We start from the raw sequence: 7,901 nt of genomic DNA on the forward strand, positions 1-7,901 counted from the left end.
TTTAACTATGGCTGTTGTAATTCCATGAGTTTGGTGTCTCTGTCTTGTGGGCCTGAGCAGATGTGATTGTATTGGAGGGCTTGGCTATAATCTATGGATTTGGTAGTGCATCCAGGGTGGAAACTGGAGACATGCAAGTATGCATAGCCATCACTGGTTATGCAATATGGTTTGGTGCCTACCTGTCCATAGTGTGGCTGTACGGTGGTGTCTAGAAAGTGAACTTCCTCTGTTTACAGTTCCAGGCTGAAATTGATGGTAGGGTGAAAGAATTCCAAACTCATAGAATTATAACAAGCATTCCTCAAGCTAAAGTACCCACTATATGAAGTACCCAGGACTAATCTATTACAGAACAGACTAGAGACAGGAAATGGCAGAACTTCACTAGTGGTCACGTACATCTCCCAATTGAGACCACTCAGAAGTATAAATGAACTACAACCCATTTTTGACAATAATGCTGCCCTTTCAAGGGCTCTTGGTGGCAGGCCTTTACTTGTGTACAAACAAATCTCAAGCAGTTACTTACTTATAGGAGGACATACAATATGAATGGGGAGATTATTATAAGACTTTGCCACAAACCCTGATGCCAACTCTGCTCAAACATCTACTTGGGAAATGTCATCACAGAACCTAATCACATCACCCACAATATTAGAGGTACTTTCATTTGCTCATCATCTAATATGATATATGCCATCTTCTGTCGACAATGTCCTTCAGCACTCTACACTGGGCAAACAGGCCAGTCTCTGTGCCAGAGGATAAATTGACATAAATCAGACATTAGAATGGGAATATACAAAAACCAGTTGCAGAACACTTCAGTCTTCCTGGGCATTCCATCTCTGACCTCAGGACAGTGGTCCTTGAACAAAACAAAAAACAAAGAAGTTTGAAAAGAGAAACAACAGAATTGGAATATACCCAGAAACTCCAGTCCATTGACAGTGGGTTGAACAGAGGCAATGGTTTCCTGACACACTGCACATATTATAACAGTAGTTAATACCCCCAGCCTCATGTGGGTTGTCTTGGCCAGTTAATCACATCTCCTTTCTGGTTCCCAGACAGCATCACACCACACTCCAACAACTCCCTCCACCATTCATACTTTTATCTACTCATCTTGGCTTTAGACAACATATTTCCTCCTGCTTTTGTCCCCAAACAACCATAGTTAAAACTGAATTTGTCACCTGATCACCAAAATACAAATTTGCATTTCTATTGCTATTCACACATGCAACCAGCTAATTCATGGATATAACAGTCTGTTCATAGGCACTTAACTCCGTGCATCTGATGAAGCAGACTTAAATCTATGAACGTTTATGCCACCAATTTCTTTCTCTCAGTCTGGAAGGTGCTACAAGATCATTTTGTAGACAATACCAAGGCCCCATTCATACTGGTCTAAAAGACCTGGAAGGAACTGGGCTGATCCGGATGCCCCTCCCCCGAATCGCTCCGTTAGCAAGTGCCCACTACAAATTTGAAATCGAATGCATTTTGACCTGCAAATTAGAAATCGAATGCATTCTGTGTCTGCTGGCGAGGTGGCTGCTGCCAATCAAGCTATCGTCATGGTGACGTTTGCAGGGCATCGGGGAAAGTGTCCTCCCTTTTTAAAGAGCCAGGCACGGGTTTCAGCGGCTGAAGCAGGGAGAGAGATGCCTCTCTCTCTCTCTCTTTTTTTATAAACCTGTGGGCTTTGGGGTCAGATCTGCCCCTGTCCCAGGCAAAGGATGGGATTGCCATGCATTTTTTTTATGCTTTTAAAAGCAACATTAGCTTTCCCTTTGCTTCCCTTGCTGTATCTGCTCAAGAAGACAAACCATGCGCATATTTGCTCCAAAAAAATTGTTAAAAATGTAACATTGTTTGCAACATTTGTAGCTTCCCCCTCTGCAGAAGGCAAGGAGATCCAAGGATATAAAGTGCAAGCCCAGCTCCATCTGCCTCTGGAATACAAACATAATGTATTCAATGTGCATATTTGCTCAAAAAAAATTGTTAAAAATGTAACATTGATTGTTTGCAACATTTGTAGCTTCCCCCTCTGCAGAAGGCAAGGAGATCCAAGGATATAAAGTGCAAGCCCAGCTCCATCTGCCTCTGGAATACAAACATAATGTATTCAATGTGCATATTTGCTCAAAAAAAATTGTTAAAAATGTAACATTGATTGTTTGCAACATTTGTAGCTTCCCCCTCTGCAGAAGGCAAGGAGATCCAAGGATATAAAGTGCAAGCCCAGCTCCATCTGCCTCTGGAATACAAACATAATGTATTCAATGTGCATATTTGCTCCAAAAAAATTGTTAAAAATGTAACATTGATTGTTTGCAACATTTGTAGCTTCCCCCTCTGCAGAAGGCAAGGAGATCCAAGGATATAAAGTGCAAGCCCAGCTCCATCTGCCTCTGGAATACAAACATAATGTATTCAATGCGCATATTTGCTCAAAAAAAATTGTTTGAATTTGAAAAGGGGGGGGGGGGGGTTGCCTGACATGAGCTCCGTTCGTGACCTGAATTTTTTCCTCCTGCAAGGGAAGGAATGCCCAGTGACAGAGGGCTTTGGGCAGGGGATGCAGGGAAAAGAGGCTCCTAAAGAATGCCTTCCCTTGCTCTCTTCTTCCCAGGACTCTTTCCTCCTCCCCCTCCCCTCCGATGAGGGGAGGAAATGCCTTGCCCTTTGCCCACCCTCTGACCTAAATCCCTCCCTCAATTTGCCTCGATCGTGATCGAGGCCAAGTTCTCATTCCCAGGACCTGGGGTTTTCCAAAAGAAACGGTATTTGCGCCGATTTCAAAAACACCGCGCTAGGGGCCATTTAACACGGAATGGGTGTGCAAGCCCCGGATTCGCTTGTGTGAGATTCGGGGTGAGTAGGAACTTCACGTGATTGAATCGGTTTCAGAACCGATTTTTTTTTGTAATGTGAATGGGCCCCAAGTTTGATATGGCTGCCAAGAAACCACTCCAGGTAACCTTGGGGATTTTGGTGAATGAAACAAGTTTCTTTTAGAAACAAACTGCTGGTTACTGACCATTGTCTTTCCTTTATTATGACCAAAGGAAAACATTCCAGGAGGATAGCTGTGTTAGTCTGCTGCAGGAAAAACAATTTTAAAAAATCTAGTTGTATCTTACTAGCTGTAGGATTCAGGGAGTTATAGTCCTAAAATAAATTTTCCAAACTTTAATTTATTTTTTTTATCAGCAGTTCGTGCTAAATCCTGTTTTCCCTTCTCATTCAATGACACTAGGCAGTGAGAAATAGAATGTCAAAAGCAGTAAGCCATCTTTTGGGTGGCCAGATCATCTCAGGTCTCACTTTCCTGTTATTTGAGCACTTGTTGGAACACTACAAAAGGATGATTGGGCAGAGACATCCTAGTCTATTTTTAATGATACCCATATGAAGTCTCTGTAGGTGCTATTGAGAAGGTTGCTTGTATTGAAAGGAGCAGAAATGGTCTCCTGCCATACTGAAAAATTCATTGCCTAGCTGCTGGGAAAATTCTATCTTGTAAACTAATTCAGCACATCCCACATCCATTTTGCCAAGGAGTCTGGAGAGCTGCTTCCACAGATTCCCTGAAGGAAATGAGCTTTGCTGTCCATGGTCCAAAATAGTTAATTTATTTGGCCATGTAAGTCTAGGGTGTCTTGTGTGATCATTCAGGGTTTGTTTGTTTTTTTGCCCCTTAATATCTGAAAATATTAAGATTTTCTTCCAGAGCATAGCAGTTGAACAAAAAGAGAAGTTTAAACTTGCAACTATATGTGCGTAAATAAATTTTCTGCAGTTCCATGTAGCCACACATCTCTTTGTACCACAATCTTTGCCCTGTCCATGTTTCAAGCTAATATGCAACTCAGTGACACTATCTGTAGGTTTCAACTCGCATCAATAAATGGGTTTAGATAACATCCTTTGTGGTTTTTGGCATTTCTCCATCAACCTAACTCAAACTGTGGGTACTTGTTTCTAAGTTGCCTTTTAAAGAAAATTGTGGATACTTGTTTCTCCATTTATTCTTTATATTTATTGTTTCATTCAGATGGAATTATATCCACTACTTTAAGACTGCATCTGCACTGCAGAAATAATCCAGTTTGACACAACTTTAACTGCCACGACCCAATTCTATGGAATCCTGTCGTCTGTTGTGACACAAGGGCTCTCTAACAGAGAAGGCTAAATATCTCACCAAACTGCAAATCCCAGAATTCCATAGCATTGACCCATGGCAGTTAAAGTAATGTCTACCTGGATTATTTCTACAGTGTGGATACAGCCTAAAACTATAATTCTATATCCACTTACCAAGGAGTAAGCCACACTGAATTGAGTGGGAGTTGCTTCTGAGTAGACATATTAAGGATTGTTCTGTAAATACAGATACACTACCAATTTTGTTTTTAATGGGAGTGTTTGGCTTGCTGGCATATTGCCTAACAAGGGTTTGAATATACAGTGAGACCTTGGTATCTGCGGACTTGCTATCCACAGATTTGAGCATCTGTGGATGGCAAGCCCATGTTGTCCCCAATGATGGCACATGCACATAGTCCCAGTTGTCCCTAGTGGTGGTGCGTGCATGCAGCCTGTTGTCTCCCATGGCAGCATGACTATGTGCAGTCACCACTATTGAGGACAATGTGGGCTTCAGCATCCACAGATTTTGGTATCAACAGGGGGGAGGGATTCCAGAATGAATCCCCCATGGATATCAAGGTCCCAGTATATTCCTGCTCAGATTACTTGAGTTCCATTGCTGTACAGTTTTCTAAGAAGCAATGACAAGGGAGGATTCGTGATATCAAAAGTTACTACAGGGTTGAAGAAAAGTTTGTAGTGTTACAGGAATAGAAAGGAATTTGAGACTTAAACACACTGCAATTCTCTCATTGTCTTATGCTGAGTGAGCAATCATTGTTGTTGAGAGCTGCATGGTAGGGTATAATTTACTGGCAAGCTAGAAATGGAGTGGCAAAGGAATGGTGGCTGAAGAGAAAGGCAAAAGTAGGCACCCCTTTCTTTTTTCATTCTCTGTCAATATCTGGCAGGCTGCTTGAGAAGAGACAGGTTGCTCTTGCAAAAACTTGAGCTTTTGAGATAAAGCCAAGGGCCATATCAGATCAGTTGACATCTATAATGTGGTGCTAGGCGGTTTCCAGCTCTTGTCTTGAAAAGTCAAAGTTGAGTGGCAGAACACATAATGCCCGGTTCACTTCTGGACATCTCTTATTAGAAAAAGTTCAGGTTAGAGAAGCCTGAAGGAAGGAAAACCTCTAAGACCTGAAAGGCTGCTCCCAATCAAGATAGACTGACACATTGCGCTGCATGGACCAGTGAGCTAAGGTAGATTTTCATGTTCATGCAAGACTAAACCAAAACCAAAAGTATATAATTCTCTGCCTAGCCATGGGAATCACTGGGTGACCTTGGGCAAGTCACATACTCCTAGCCCCAGAAAACTTTGTGATAGGCACACAACAATATAATTGAAGGCAGGGATATGACATGTATGGCCCAAGTGTCCTCTGGAGTAATACTGTATATCTAGGACCAGACTTACCATTAGCCAATGAAGGCGGCTGTGATGTCATGGGTTTGTATGTTGGCTCTCCACATTTGCAGCTTTGACTTCTTCAGATTTGATTATTTGTGGATTTGATTAATATGTTCTCTTTAGGAATCTCTAGGTCTGCCAGTGTGACTCTGCCAGAGGTTAACTGTAGAGCAGGGGTCGGCAACCCCCGGCCCGCGGGCCACATGCGGCCCGCCAAGGCCAAGGGACCGGCCCGCGGCCGGTGCTGCCGCTGCGGCGGCAATCGGAGGCAGCACCAGGCCCTTGGGGGGGCGCCAGCCTCCTCCCTCTCGCGCGAGCCATTGCTCGCGCGAGAAGCCAAAGGCGCCGCTCGCTCACGCGAGAAGCCAAAGGTCTCTCGCGTGAGCGGGTGGGGCCTTTGGGGGGGCCGCTGGCCTCTTCCTTCTCGAGCGAGCCGCTGCTCGCGCGAGAGGCCAAAGGCGCCACTCGCTCGCGCGAGAGGCCAAAGGTCTCTCGTGCGAGCGGGCAGGACCTTTGGGGGGGCGCCGGCCTCCTCCCTGTCGCGCAAGCGGCCGCTCACGCGAGAGGCCAAAGGTCTCTCACATGAGCGGGCGGGGCCTTTGGGGAGCCGCTGGCCTCCTCCTTCCTGGACCTCTGCCTCCAGCAGGTGAGGGAAGTGAGGATAGGAAGGAAGGAAGGAGAGAGAGTGGAAGGGAGAGAAAGAAAGGGAGAAAGATAGGGAAAGAAGAGATGGAAGGAAGGAGAGTAGGAAAGAAAGAGGTGTGGAGGGAGAGATGGGGAGAAGGGAGAATGAGAATGAGCAAGGAAGGGTGGGAGGAAAAGGAAGAGAGAGATGGATGGAAGGAAAGAAAGGAAGGAAGAGAGGTGGAGGGAGGGAGAGAAAGGGAAAGGGGAGAATGAGAAAGGGAGGGGTAAGGAAAAGGAAGAGAGAGATGGGTGGAAAGAAGGAAAGAGATGAAAAGAAGGAGACAGAGTGGAAGGGATGGAAAGAAAGAAAGAAAGAAAGAAAGAAAGAAAGAAAGAAAGAGCTGTGTGGAGGTAGAGATGAAGAGAAGAGAGCCAGGAAGAAAGAAGAAAGGAAGGGGGAAATGAAGGCGAGAAGGATTGAAAGATGTGTGGAGGGAGAGATGGGGAAGGGAGGGAGAAAGACAGACATGAGGGAAAGGGGGATGTGAAGGGAGACATAGGGAAGGAAGGAAGGAGAAAGAGAAGGGGAGATGGGAAGGAAGAAGGGATGGACCTCTGCCTCCAGCAGGAAGGGAAAGAAGGAAGGAAGGAAAGAGGTGTGGAGAGAGAGATGGGGGGAAGGGAAGGGAGCTAGGAAGACAGGAGGGAAGGAAGAAGGAAAGAGGAAGAGAAAGGGAGAGGGAAATAAAGGAAGAGGTGGAATGGAGGGAAGGAAGAAAGGGGAAATAAAGGAAGAAAGATGAATGAAGGAAAGAAAGAAAGAGTAAAAGGGAGAGTGAGAGAGGGGGAATAAAGGAAATGGAGGAAGAAAAGCATGGAAGGGTAGTAAGAAGGTGAAAGGGAAATAGAAAGGGAAGAATAAGGAAAAGGGAGGAAGAGAGAGACAGATGGAAGGAAAAAGAGTGGGAGTGAGGGAAGGAAGTGGGAGAATGAGAAAAGGAGATGGAAGAAGGAAAAGGGAGGAAGAAAAGAGAATGAATGTGAGATGGGGGGTGGCAGGTCTGGCAAAGAGGGCCAGGCCTCTAGTGCTGGTGCCCGCCGTTGGCTTTTTTGCGGGCCCCTGATAGGGCCTGGGGCCCGTCAGGGGCCCGGAAAGAGGGCGAGGCCTCCAGCACTGGCCCCGCCCCTGGAGGGTGGAAGCTCCACCCCCAGTGTGTGGCACCGCCCCCAGAGGGTGGAAGCTCCACCCCCCCGGCTTCGGCCCCCCAGTTGTCTGAGGGACAGAAACCCGGCCCCCGGCTCAAAAAGGTTGCCTACCCCTGCTTTAGAGTCACACCAGATGACCTAGAGATTCCTAAAGAAAACACTCTAGGCATTTGTAGGTCCTCCAGGGCAGTTATATGGTCAGCCTCTGCTAGATGTTGGCCATAGAGCTGCACTGGAGGACCAAGAGATTCCTAGAGATGTGTTCTCTCAGGTAAAAAAGTGTTTTTTTAATTTGCATTTTTTTTCACTATCATGGGGTCCTGCACCCCTATCCCCAGCGAATGTGGAGGGCCCATTGTAAAAGTATTGCTTGATTTATTATGTGTGTATGTAAGCTAGTGTGGTGTAGTGGTTTGAGTGCTGGACTATGAGTCTGGATACCAGGGATTAAATCCCCACTGAGCCATGAAAACCC

The sequence above is a fragment of the Sceloporus occidentalis genome, unplaced genomic scaffold (genome assembly GCF_023333645.1).
Source record: "Sceloporus occidentalis isolate IW3139 unplaced genomic scaffold, rSceOcc1.0.p SCAF_2, whole genome shotgun sequence".
In the NCBI taxonomy this organism is placed as follows: domain Eukaryota; kingdom Metazoa; phylum Chordata; class Lepidosauria; order Squamata; family Phrynosomatidae; genus Sceloporus; species Sceloporus occidentalis.